The following is a 13,255-nucleotide window of genomic DNA, read 5'->3' on the forward strand; positions in this document are numbered from 1 at the left end:
ATTATTAATGAAGAGAGAAAGAGAAAAGTAATTTTTTGAAGTGGTGGGTTGTTTAAGTGAGCCTTTAAAGAAGAATTCACGAATTTTAAGAACAATGTGATCATTACAATTGTGTAGACTAGCCACTTYAGACTATGCAAAAAGCAGGCTGTAATTTCAAAATGGACATTTATCAAAATGTCTCAAGCTAGGACTTGAAACAGGTTACATTCAGTTCCAAGTCTAACCTCCTATTTTCTTGATTTTTTTTTCTGTCTGATGAATGGAAAAAAAAAATCAGAGAATGAGGACAAGGAGGGTTTTCCTGACACAGTAAAACTAGGGATGGAGATAGGGGAGCAGGGCAAGAAAAAGAGAGAAGGCAAGGAAACAAACCGAGCAAGAAGGGAATGGCCCAAGTGGGCCATTCAAAAGGAATCAGAGTAGGTGCACTAGGATGAGAACCTTGTAGGTTATTCCTAGTAAGCATATTATTAAAGGATTTTAGCGAGCTTGGTATTAACAGGGCTGGAGGTAGAAAGTCAGTTGTGGAATTAATAATATATGTTTAGAACAGCCAAAAAGGATAATAACTGTATCAGCAAAGCACCACTAGATAAAGAGARAGGGAATGAGTAGGGCACGAAGGCCAAATGAGACCTTAAATGTCTTTGGCTCTTTAATAAAGAAAGGTTTTTATCTGAGGTCTTTTTCATTTCTTTTGTCCAGATAGAACAGACCAGCAATTTATATCATTTATTAGATAAACCAGCATCTATTCCTCAGTTGGTGACTAGAATTTATGTTTGAATTCTTCTTAAAAAATGATCAGGCAGTAGAACTGGAAAGTACACAGGCTCTCAGGCTTTGAGAGTGAAGTATTTCATTCAGAAGCATCATGTAGACATACATGGCAAAAAAATTGACAAAGAAATTATATGGGCATATGAAAATTTCCAATTTTTTTCTCTTATCTATTATCCCTTAAGCGCATTCTTAAAAGATTTTATATAMTCTTGATCCTGCAGTCCCCTTTGGTAGCCATCTCAAATAGAAGGTTCCTAATTTTTTCTTTTAATACTRTAACTGTGCTTTAGTAGAGGTTCTCTGAAACCCAAAATTCCTCATAAAAAGTTGAGGTTTCTCGTCACTTTACATCAATGCCTCCAGCTGTTTCAGAGCGTATGTTAGGTAAGTCTGGCCTGCAAAGAGATGAGTCCAACTTGACCATTAGGCTTCAGAGAAGCASTATTTAAAAACAGAAACCAAAGCTGGAACCACAGGGCAAATATTTTCAATGTCTGTTGCTCTCTTGTGTGTGATATTTCTCTGCTTTCAGAAGTATGATCCCTAAAATCTTCTTGCATGACTTCAATTCAATCTCTGAAGTGTATTTTTGTAACATTTAAAAAATACACTTCAGAATCCAGTGCCACAGGAAACAAATTCTCCAGTTTTTAAAGGCGTGCACACATTTCCCTTTCCCGCTTGTAGTTATGTAGCTCATCTTTCTCCCTGCAAAGATAGCTTGTGGCAACTACAGCAAATCCTGACATGGAAAAAAGAGGTCAGAGAAACATTAGCCRTTTAAGAGCTGTAAGTCCTGGAAACAGAAGGAGAACCATACCCATGTTACCAAACATCCGTACCAGCAATCCTCTCTTGGCAAACCCTTGTAGTGTGATTGCTTTAAGCATGTATCTTCCATCCTGTTGCCTCAGAAGCCTGGCTAAGACACATGCTTATTCTTCTTTGTTAGACTCACTCAAACGCATTTGAGACACTGCTTCTAGGTCTAGAAAACCTCCCCTAGGATTACATATATTTTTATGTCAAGAATAATTAGTGTTCTTTATTATCTCTATCCAAAAAAATGGAAGTCTAACAAAAAGCTACAGAAAGTGTCATTTTAAGTAGGCACATTTGTAGGAAAGCCCCAAGATTAAAGGGACTTCTTCGTAATCGTGAAAAAATAGTAGGAAGAAAGAAGCCTCTATCAACAGCAATTGATGAAAATTGCCCATGAGTAGAGCCAAAGGTTRAAGATGCATGGTTTTGTTATGCCATTTCCCAGCTAGGGTGTACAGGCYCAGAGGGTGAGATAATTTAGTGGACTATGCTCAGACTCAGGTAATCCCTGAACTGCCYGCATGCTGCCTGAGGGAGTAGTTAGTAACATGCACCAAAGCCCTGCCAAGGACCATTCCAACAATTTGACGTCATGCAAACCTGCGGACTAACGTTCAAACCTATAGCCTGGGTTTATTCAATTTTCTAAAAGGAGCTAGTAGTGTAGTAGCGTAGTAATATCGACCARCCACTGAAATTATGCAAGTTCTTGACCTCTGTGTTGGGTGCGCAAACACACAGAGCTCTTCATGGTAGAACATATAGGCCCTGATCCAAGACCTCGACAAGCAACTGGAGAAAGCCCATATACTGCCACAGGATCTGATTTAAGCAATTAACTGATTATGTTACGTTTCTTCTTTTGGTAGAGGCTAGATCTGTTTCAAGGGAAAATTTGCATCCTCCTGAATATTTAGTGATTTTAATGGGTTCAAATAACAAAAGAAAAAAATTGAAGTGAATTTCTGAATAAACATACAGCAGCCACTGTTTTAGTTTAAAACATAAGGGAGTCTGAAGTGGCTTGATCAGATTTTTAAAAATCAAGTAAAAGGTTAAAAAGTGAAAACAACAATAATGGATTTTTTTTTCTGATAAACTTAACGTGCAATAAAATCTATTTTTATAGAGACAAAAAGTTAGGAAAAGAAAGCACACTGAAACAGAACCTGAAGACCATTCTGCTACAAAATTTGATTGTAAAACTGAAACTGTCTTYTTTGCAGACAAAAAGCTGTCTTTAAAACATTTGCAGAAGGGTTACAGAAATAAATTAAATATAGCCAAAACACGACTTCCATAGTAAGTACCACAGTACCACCTTGTGGGGGAATGACAACAGCTTCACCCTCGGTATCAGTTTCCTCCACTGAACAGTTTGTTGCAGGAAATACTTGTAATATAAACATAAAATACTAACTGAGAAAAATGAAATAGATTCAGGTGCCAGGAATATATTTTGTGCACGATTTCTTCCAGTGTCAAATTACTTTTTTTTTTGAAGAATTCATGTTCCCATCAAAAATTTTAAGGGGACTAATATAAAAATATTCCTGAAGGAAAAATGACTCCTTTTAAATTTGCATACACTTCTTTCTTGGCTTCCTTTTTGCTGTAGATGTATTTCTCTAGTTACAWTAAATCAAGAGAACAATTATATCAGGCATGTCGAGTTCAGCCCACACAAAAGTTTTCATAAAATTAAAGGTTATGACAYAAATATACTAATCCGAGGATCTTTGGGATGATATTTCTTATTGCTTTTCTGCAACTAATGTAGAGATTAGAGACAGCAATATTCCTGAGTATCTTTGAAGAAACAAGGATATTTATCAAATACTCAGATACCCTAAGGAATTATCTCCTGCTTTTGTTCATTTCTTTTACATAGTGAAAGGAATTTGAATGATTAAGTCATTGCTGGCTGTCAGAAGAAACTGTCACCCAGCTGTCATATTTTAAGAGCTCTATTAAACAAAATTTTCACGCTTCTAAATATAACTTCTTAACGGCTTCTGTGAATGTAATGCCCCTAATAAGTACAGCAGTGAGCACTTCCTTTCCTAAGTGGACTGAATTGGCCAAACATTGTGATGGCTTCCCTCCTGCATCGTACCAACAGGCAGCACTCTCATCATTAACTCTGCCTGACATCTCGTTCGGGGTATTCTTAAGTGGAGAGTGGTTATTGGGTCAAATTGTGATAAACTGTGCCAAAGCAGGTTTAATTTTCTTTCATTTAACATTATCTTCAGAGGATTTTTGTTTCAAGCATTCTTTTGGGGCATTTTTGTTTGGTTTTGCTTTTTTAATGTACAAAAAGAAGGCTTAAATGTGGTTACATCCAAGCTGTGAAAAACCCCCAATGACAGAAAAAGTGTAGGATCAAACTCTTGTTTGAGAATGAAATTGTGTTCAGATTTATTCTTCAAGTATCTATCTGGAGTTCTAGGGGGCTGATCTAGCTTCAGCTATAGTCTACTGAGAGCTTGACAGTGGCTTTAGCTGGGACTGGACACAGATCCCTAGGGTGGACTTCTCGCTTCACTTTAGGTAACTAGAAATTAGAGGCTCAGTCCAGTTGACCACATACCTACCTCCTTTCAGATATTCTGGAATACCCTGCCTGGGCCTTCAGCTGATCCCCCAAAAGGAGTATTCATCAGTCCTGYGGCACATCTGCCACCCCCATGTGGATGTCCCTGATATCTTTGGTGGCCTCCAATGTCATTAGATTGCTGTGGGTGGCTGTGGAAACTGAACCAAGCCATAGCTGTCTACTCAGACTTTGTCATATAGGCATCCTCTACAGTCAGTAGAGAAATAGACATCTCCAAATGGTAATTCMTCACACCCTCAGATGCACGTCTATGACTGATGGGAATAAATGCCCTTGAAGATGCCTATTTCTCCTTACTGACCAAATAAGAGACTTGGAAACCATAAGTCTAACTTCTGGATGACCACACTAAGCTGCGATGATGAATCCCAGTCTTGATGTATAACTGCTTATAGACCTTCTCCCTGTTTTTGCATCCTGCTAAAAGCAGGCAGCTCATTGTACATATGATTATGATTATGTGACCTGAAATGTAATTTATACATTGTGCCATGAGCCACAGAGAAAGGATAGAATTTATCTCAGGTCCCCTCATTAGCAGTGGCAGCGAATCCTGCCTTAACAGTAGCAACAACTGTGATCTGATTGCCAGGTTCATGTCCAGGAGCAATGCCTCTATACCTTACTATCCTTCTGGGATCCCTTGCTGCATGGACTTATCATCCATCTGCTCTCTCTTCCCTGTCCAGGACTGCAACCCCAGTCCCCAGCATGCGTCTTCTACAAATATGCATTTCAGCTGGCACAAACACTTCAAAACCTATGCCTGCTGTGTGTCTCCCACCCCTACACAACCCACATCAACAAACCTACACATCAAAATCATGAGCTCCCCTGAATGCCCCAGCTTCAGCTCCCATATCTCAGCCTCCGTTATGGTAGATATAGCTCACAAATCTTGGGAAAACAGACTTATGGCTGCTGCTGTTACCTGGTGCATTTCTTTCAAAGTGACTATTGTGCAGTGGCAGTATATGTCCTACAGTCCAGGAGATCAAAAGACTTTCTAGGACAAAAATTAGGCAAGTCTCAAAGTTACCATTTCAGGCTGGCTGTGAATCTAACTATCAGCTATGTTCTGAGCTTTTCATCACAATCATGAGGCCTATGTACTTAACATTTTTTGTAATTAATACAGACTTAGATTCCTAGGGTCACATCAAGGAAGATGAATTGGATAATGGAATACCTGACACCATAAAGAAGTGATTTGGGTGGTGGTATTTGTTTGCATTGGAATGCAGACCCTTCCTAATCGTAAGTTATTCAGCAATGCARAACACCATGTAGCTGTAGTGGTAAAGAGGCTGTGCAACCATGCCACCACTCCTCCATGACATATCACTAGGCAGTACTAGCATTTCAGCTTGATAAACGAGCCATTGAATTGACACCCTTGACTGCTCTATTTTACTTAGCTTTTTTAGCTTTTTTCCTTTTGCTTTTTTCTTTTTTTTTAATTGCTCATCTTTAATGTTCTGGTTTGGCCTAGGGCTGTTGCAAGAGAATCAAACTAAATTGTGTGCTGGGTTTACCAACAGGAGACAGAAAAGAAGCTAATATCATTGCTACAAGCCCTTTCTATCTAATAGTTCAGTCATTATGCAACAGAGGAGTATTTAGATCCTTTTTCTGCCTGAGAGCATTAAAACATCCATTTCTCAAAGATGTTATTAAGTACCACTTTTAAGGTAGTTTGAATTGAGTTACCTTCCTCCTCTCTTGTTCCACTTCACAAAAATACTTAAAAATTAATTGAGTCAGGGAGTAACTMTTCATTCTTTGGAATCTTTCCCTTGCTCTAATAAACTGCTGATCACATGGAGTGGAAGAACATCAGGAGTCATGACCAAGACTATCTCCCATGCAGACTATTCAGTATCTTTGTGGCTACACTTCTCTGCTAGAAGGTGGAATTTACAGGTTAAAATCCCCTCAAATTTTAAACTGAGACTTGCTACAGGGAGTAAATTTAYGGACTATTAGTTATAGAGGAGAACAACGATTTTACATTTAGCAGCTTTGTCTATTTCAAGAGGAAATTCTCTTAACTGCCACTGATACCCAACCCACTAGCCTGGTAGCAAGGAAAAGATATATTTGTGCTCACTGAAAATGTATAYGCATAGATGCTAGAACTTGTGGAGATTTTGCCAGGAATTAATGAGTTCATTGCCTCAACACTCCAATTACATTGATCTGGCTGTTAATGTAATACCTATGATAATGAGTCGCAGAACCATTGCGTTCAAGAAGCACTCACTAACTGGTGACAGTCAAGTACTATCTAACTAGAAGTTTCTAGGTGTGAAGTTAAATTTCAGAAAATGATTTGCCAGTTCCAGTCATATTGTGACTATGTGTTCTCATTAAATTGGGAGCATTATTTGTCTTGTGTTCCCATTAAACTGGWAGACAATATTCATACTGCATTACCAAAAGGTGATACAACAACATGAGCAGCTCATTTGCTTCTTCTGTGTTTGTATTTGCTTTATTCAACCATTATGGGTAGAGAACATGAAATAATTTTAATCCACCAGCATACGTGACTAAGGCACTTTTAGCTCTGCATGGTCCTTGTTTCTGTCAGTTCTAGTTGGTATAAAATCAGAAACTAAGCACAGAGGGACTTTACTCCTGTTTCTCATTTAAATAGCAGTGTAGATCTTCTAGGAGAATAGAAATATTTTGAAGACAAGTTCCTCACCTAGAGAAGGCTGTGTGAGCAGGCACTCAGGCTTCATTAGTCCTTCTTATGTGATCAAAGTCCTGAGTACTTTCCCCTCCYACTTTTAATCCACTATTCCAGTATTTTGTGGTATTCTACTAATTTGTGTGTGTCTTGCATAAAGCATCTGTCATCTTCCTCTTCTAATACTGGTTAAAAATCATACTTCCCTCCTTTTGTTCCGATTCATCCAGTTCTGAAGTTCATATCAAAAAGATGAAAAAGATATACTCCTTCTCCAGGAATCTCAGAAAAAAATCCCCTCTCCTTCTAAACTACCTTGTGTATCAAGGTCTTACTCAGATACTTCTGCCAATATAATTTTTACTTCTTCTTAAGAACAYAGCAGTTCAATGTATACTCAACTAAAAAAAAAGACTATAGTAAGAATTAATTTTATTATTTACACTTTCAATGGCACTTGTTTGGCCAAATTACGACTGGAAGAGCCTTCCTTATGCAATGAATCCAGCACTCTGCTCTCACGGGTAGTTATGTCAAATATGGAGTTTCATTGATCAAGCAGCATCCTGGTAAGAGACTTTTTGCCCTCATGGTTAGAAACCTTCTTCAAGTTTCCACTTTACATTTATTAACAGCATCCTAGAGCCAAATTTCCMTTTTGCTTGAACATCACCTTTCCATCACTGTTGTTTGCCTTCCCAATATCATTACCTTTCCAATCTTTTTAAAGAGGCAACATATATCCTCTCCGCTTTTGTTTTGCTGGGTTAGACAAGTTGTTTTATTTCCCTGCTATGGTAAGCCCTATCTTATGTTGACCATCTTTAGTAGCTTTTTTCAACAACTAGTTCAACCTCAATTCATATTTCTTAGGATACAGATAACACTGAAGAGTCTTTCAGATAAGGTCTCAAGAGGCTCTTATATAGTTTTATTGGATACACACAGGATAACTAAACTTGAACCTTTTTCTAGGCACCTCACCTTGAAGACCCATAGTCCTCCTAAAACCAGTCAAAACATGCAAGTTGTATTCTTCCTCATCTGCTCCCAATAAGTCTGTTATAGGATAACATGATGTTATGTGTCCTTAAATCTTTTCATGAGCTTGCACTCTGAAATTTTAAATTTTGCCCACTTCTATTTCTCTTATGCTTAGAGTCATCTAATTTTTCCCAGATGATGTTCCTGTCCTTGATGTTCCTGTCCTCTTCTTCATTAACCATGCTCTCAATTTGTGTCACCAGGAAGTATCACTGTCACTCTCCTAATTCTTTTGTCAACATCATTAACAGAATTATTAAGATTAACAAGATTGATCTCAAAACTGAATCTTGAGAAAATCTATTAGTAACTTCTCTCCATTCCCCTACTTCCCTTTTGACAGTCTCCATTGTCTTCTGACTACTCCCATAGCCATTTCCTTATCTACTTTCAATTATTTTAATGATTCCTTTCATGTCCAGCTTAATTAATAATTTCCCACAAGGCAATGTATCAAATGCAATCCAGAGAGAACAGTTCTATTCCATTCCCTTTGCCTAAAAATATCACAGAATTTATCAAAAATGATCTTGTGTTAATCTGAGATAATCTACCTTTGATTAAAAAGATGAGACTTTTATTCCATTTGCTTCCACATTACCATTCTCTCCTTCACATTTTGTTTTAAAGCCTTATTTTAAAACCTACCGAGCGCAGACCAACATGTATGTAGATGCACTTTGCACTTTTCTTAAATACCTTTGCTCTTTTACAGTTACCTGGTAACATTTCTGCCGTTCTTTAAAATATTTCCTACTGGAGTTTTCATGTATCTTGTCTTTCAGAAATCTCAGGGTAAAGATCAGCCAGTCTATGGCTCCTCCTTCCTGTCTGACGGTGTTAAATTCTTTAATCAATGAACCTATCTTTTTCCCAATAGCTACTCAGTCAGTCAGGCCATTCCAGTTGCTGCCTGTTGCCAGCTGCAACTGGGGAAAAATCTGAATTCAGTTTGCGACCACATCTAGATCATCTTTCTYTACTTTGCCCTTATTGCACAACGGCTTTGCTCTCTTGGGGGTCTGAGAGAAGCTTTGAGAGATCTAATATGCCTCAGAGCAAGAGGCAATGCAAGGTTCAAAGAAACTTGTGATCATCTGAGTTCCAGTAATTTTCATACAAGGGAGCTTACTCTTTTCTTGTTCAAAAGYCCATATAGTTCCTTGCACATTGCTGTATTTGGTATCTAGCAAAGCAGTCCATACATTTACTTTGCAAAGCTTTGGCTTTTTTTCCAATACATATGTTTTAGTGTAAATAATAAAGCATATCTCAGTAGAAGGAATTTGAATAAACTTGTACAATTTTAGATTTAACTCAATATGAGGAATTCTCAGAAAGGAAGGGATAAGAAAACACGGCTGGTGGCTGCTCTCTCCACAGTCTCTGCAGAAAATACCTCTGCGCTGCTTTGCAACAGTTTGTAATCCACTAACACAAGGCAGAATCAGTTATATGATTGAAATTCATAGTGAAATTTGACATACACAAAATGTTGCAACCTGCTGTTGGGAAATCTTAACACAAAAGCTGAAGAAACTACATGAGAAGAGTAGATTAGGTAAGAACTCCACCATGCTGAACAGAAAAACTTTTAATATCATCAGGGTGATCTGTCCTCATGAGATATTTACACTGCACCTGGACTGGAACAGGAAGTGGGCTTTTGTTAGGTCTCTCCCCCACTGGCTTTGTACAGCATACATGCCTTAGAGTGTGCTTCATATTACTCATCACCAGACATGCTGTGGCCTCATATTTGCAAGGCAATGTACAACACAGTGCATCCACCATCTCTTGCCACTCAGTCATGCTAGCTAATCCCCCTTCTGCTAACTCCTGCAGATTTTCTCTSTGTAGTGTGCATCCTAATGCTTTCCAACATGCAGGTGAGACAAGGCTAGTAACTCAAAATCACGTCAATGGCTGTTGTAAAGGTCTTTAATCACACATGATTCCCATGAACTGAAATGACATAGCTTCCACATTTCAGTTTCAYCTCTAACATTTACATGACAATATTTGACAAAAGCAAATAAAGTTAGTACTGTCAGAAACATGAACTATGCTTGTACTGACGTTAAAAATGTTATCAAATGGAAGCTTTCTTATTACAGGTATGCCAGTTGTTGAGACCACCCAACACCTTCCACTATTGCTTTCCAGGATCATTCTTCTGCTGCCTAAACTTAGATGTTTTAATCAATTGAATAAAAATTGTGTAAACTAAATGTCTGACACAAGGTGAAATCTTTTGAAAGCAGAAACTATGTAGCTGTTCTTCTAAACTAGGTTAGCATAAAACATGCTGGTTTGCCCTTCTTAAAAAAAAATCTACAACAGTTACTTGGGGAAATTTTAAGAAAGCTGGAACCTGAAATTTGACAGAGCCATGAAAAGACAGATGTATCTCTCCTCATGAAAATGTGCCCAAATACTAAGCTGTYAGATTCTGTAAATTGTGTTTAAATTTTAGATAAGATACTCAGATGTTAGGGCTAAGTCTCAGGTCCATCAAGCTGGCCTTGTAGACTTGCTTTACATTTGTATAAGATCTACTCCRTATCTTTTGAAAAATACAGTTCTTAAACCTGGTCCATGATGACAAGAGCAATAAAAATGTCAGTTTTGAGTATTTATTTCTGCTCTGACCATGCTATCCTGAGACTTCGTACAATCTTTAAGTTCTTAATTTCTTTATAATATAATTTCTTTTTGGTGTTAGTAATAGCGAATTGAGAAACAGAATCTAGGYTTCCTAAATTCTAGGTTTTTCTTCCAAACACAAGAGCAGCTTTTTTCCCAGATAAATACAGGCAGTAGTGGATACACTTGGAGTGCTTTTGTTTTCCTTTAACTTTCAAATGTGTTTTTTGATTACATATTTAAAATGTTCTATTTTGGGAGTGTTCAAATTATGCCTAGTCCTCAAACCCAACCACAGCTAATTAAGATTGTGTCAGTCAGAAAAGAAAAAGAAATAACCATAAAAATTGCAACATCCTCGAAACCCTATCTTATCTCCACAACAGTGACATTTTGATAATGATGATTTCGCTTTCACAAGAGAGAGAATTCATTATTTTTGAGATATGTATTTCTACATCAATTTCTGAAAGGAAATGAACCTTACAAACAACTCTAATTGGAATGCTCTCCTCTGTGCTCTTAATTCTCATCCAAAAAAAAAAAAAAAAAAAAAGTAACAGCACCACTGTTAATAGCACCACTAAAATACAAAAGACAGCACCTGCCGCTTGCTTGGTATATATCTTCAACAGGCCTAAGAAACATAACACAAAGCCAAATGTTCAGTTAATTTTACTAGAGGTCATCACCTTTCACCAAAAGTACCACCAGCCACCTTCCAAAAACCAGTCACACTTCATCTTCCCCAGTACATAACATATGTACCTAAATCAAAAAAAAAAAAAAAAAAAAAAAAAAAAAAAAAAAAAAAAAAGTTTTAAGTTCAAAATCCCTGCCTAACCCCAGACTCAAGTTTGCAGTTATGTCTGAAAAACAGGAGTGATGGATTTCCATACATTCTTTTCTTCTTTCTTTTCCTTGATGTTTATTGACTTCATGTGTTGGCTACTGTGAATCCCTTTAGAGTGTCTAGGGGTCTGAAGCAATTTGTTCAGTGCTGAATGTCTGTGCTGAACATGTGTCTACATGTTAGGAGTTTTCAATCTGATCTGCAATTTCCCAATACGTCAGAAATCTATACTATCTTCTGAAAACAAATATATATTGCATCCTCAGCATCTGAAACAGATCTGTATGATCTGTTCAGATCATACAACAGTGATATGCTTTTCCTTTAAGAAGGAAATACCTTCAAGTCCTCAGGTCCAGGTACAAACCTGCCCACTCCACATCATTGCATGATCAAAAGGTGCAGTAATAGCAGCTTTCGCAGCCATGAAATTCACCTGGGGATAAGCTGGTGCTAGATCTGAATCATGCAGAGACTACCTATTTGGAGAGCAGCAGGGCCAAGAGCAACATCTAGATTTAAACGCAACCTCTGAGCAACTAGGGCTTCTGAATAATCCTATTGCTGGATCAAGCACGTATTAACTAGATTTGGGGTTATGTGGAACCTTCCAAATTCTAACAGAAGTCTCTTTAAATCTTTCTACACTGAACAATATACGAAAATCAAAAAGCAACAGGAATTCAGTACATTCAGGGCATGAGTTGGCCCCCCATGCACACATGGATCAGTTGCACAACGTAACCACACCAGTCCAACCTGTTCTGGAGACTCATCTCATCTTGCATGCAACAGAGAGTCAACTGGTATATGCACCATGACTGCTYGTCTGGGGTTTCTGGCTTGCTAGACATTTGGAAATCCTGGTCAAATTACTTAGGGTGAAAGAAAAAGGCAAGAAGGCAGCAGACAACCCCAAACAACAAGCCATCGCAAAAAGCAGTAGCTGTGGCTGAAGTGCTTTTAGTCTAGCTTCTCTTGCAACAYCCGAACCATCGCTCCATCGCACCTCATTCCTCCTTGATCTTTTTCCCAGTTAATTGCTTGTGCAGCTTCTTCAGGTCAGCTCTGTATATTAGCTCTCATTTCCAGGACTTTATCAAGAAGTATAAACATTCATTAGCATTTTTAGTGCAGGAAGATTTATGAAAGCTTATGGGATCTACTAAAACTACTATTAATAGTATTTTATAATAACATAACATTTTATATGTAGTATTGAGGCTAAACGTATCGAAATGAAGCCTATTGCCCAGCTGTTTCAGTGAAGCACGGGAGCTGCATCCACTTCATCGCAGCACTGAGTTCCCCCAAGACGCAGCCGAGGAGATCTGGCAGCAGGGGACGGACGCGCRGCCCGGGCCAAGAGCACAAGCGGTCGCCTGGCCGTAACGGCGGCCTTGGATTTCCGCTGGACACCCACTGGGGGTAGCAGAGGGGGCGGCCAAGACGTTTACTCCTGAGCCCTGGCCCTGTTTACCCCATTAATTGCCTGACCACCYTCCAGACAGGGGTAGTAAAGGATAAGGAAAGGAAATAAATAAATAACGGAAATAAATAAATAAAGGGACGGGGGGAAGGGATGCTCACGGCTCCCCCGCCAGGGCAGGAGGAGGCAGCGGCGGCCCCGCGCCGCCCCCCGCGGGCCGCGGCCTGGCGGGGCGGAGGCGCCAGGCCACGGCCCCGCCGCGGCGGCCTGAGGAGCGGCCGCGGCCCCCGCTCGCCTCGGCTCGGCCCCGCCCCGCGCCGGCGGCAGCAGGAAGCGGCGCTGATGGCGGCCGCGGCGCGG

Source organism: Rhea americana, unplaced genomic scaffold, assembly GCF_003343005.1.
Source record: "Rhea americana isolate MKP2758 unplaced genomic scaffold, rheAme1 scaffold_55, whole genome shotgun sequence".
Lineage (NCBI taxonomy): Eukaryota > Metazoa > Chordata > Aves > Rheiformes > Rheidae > Rhea > Rhea americana.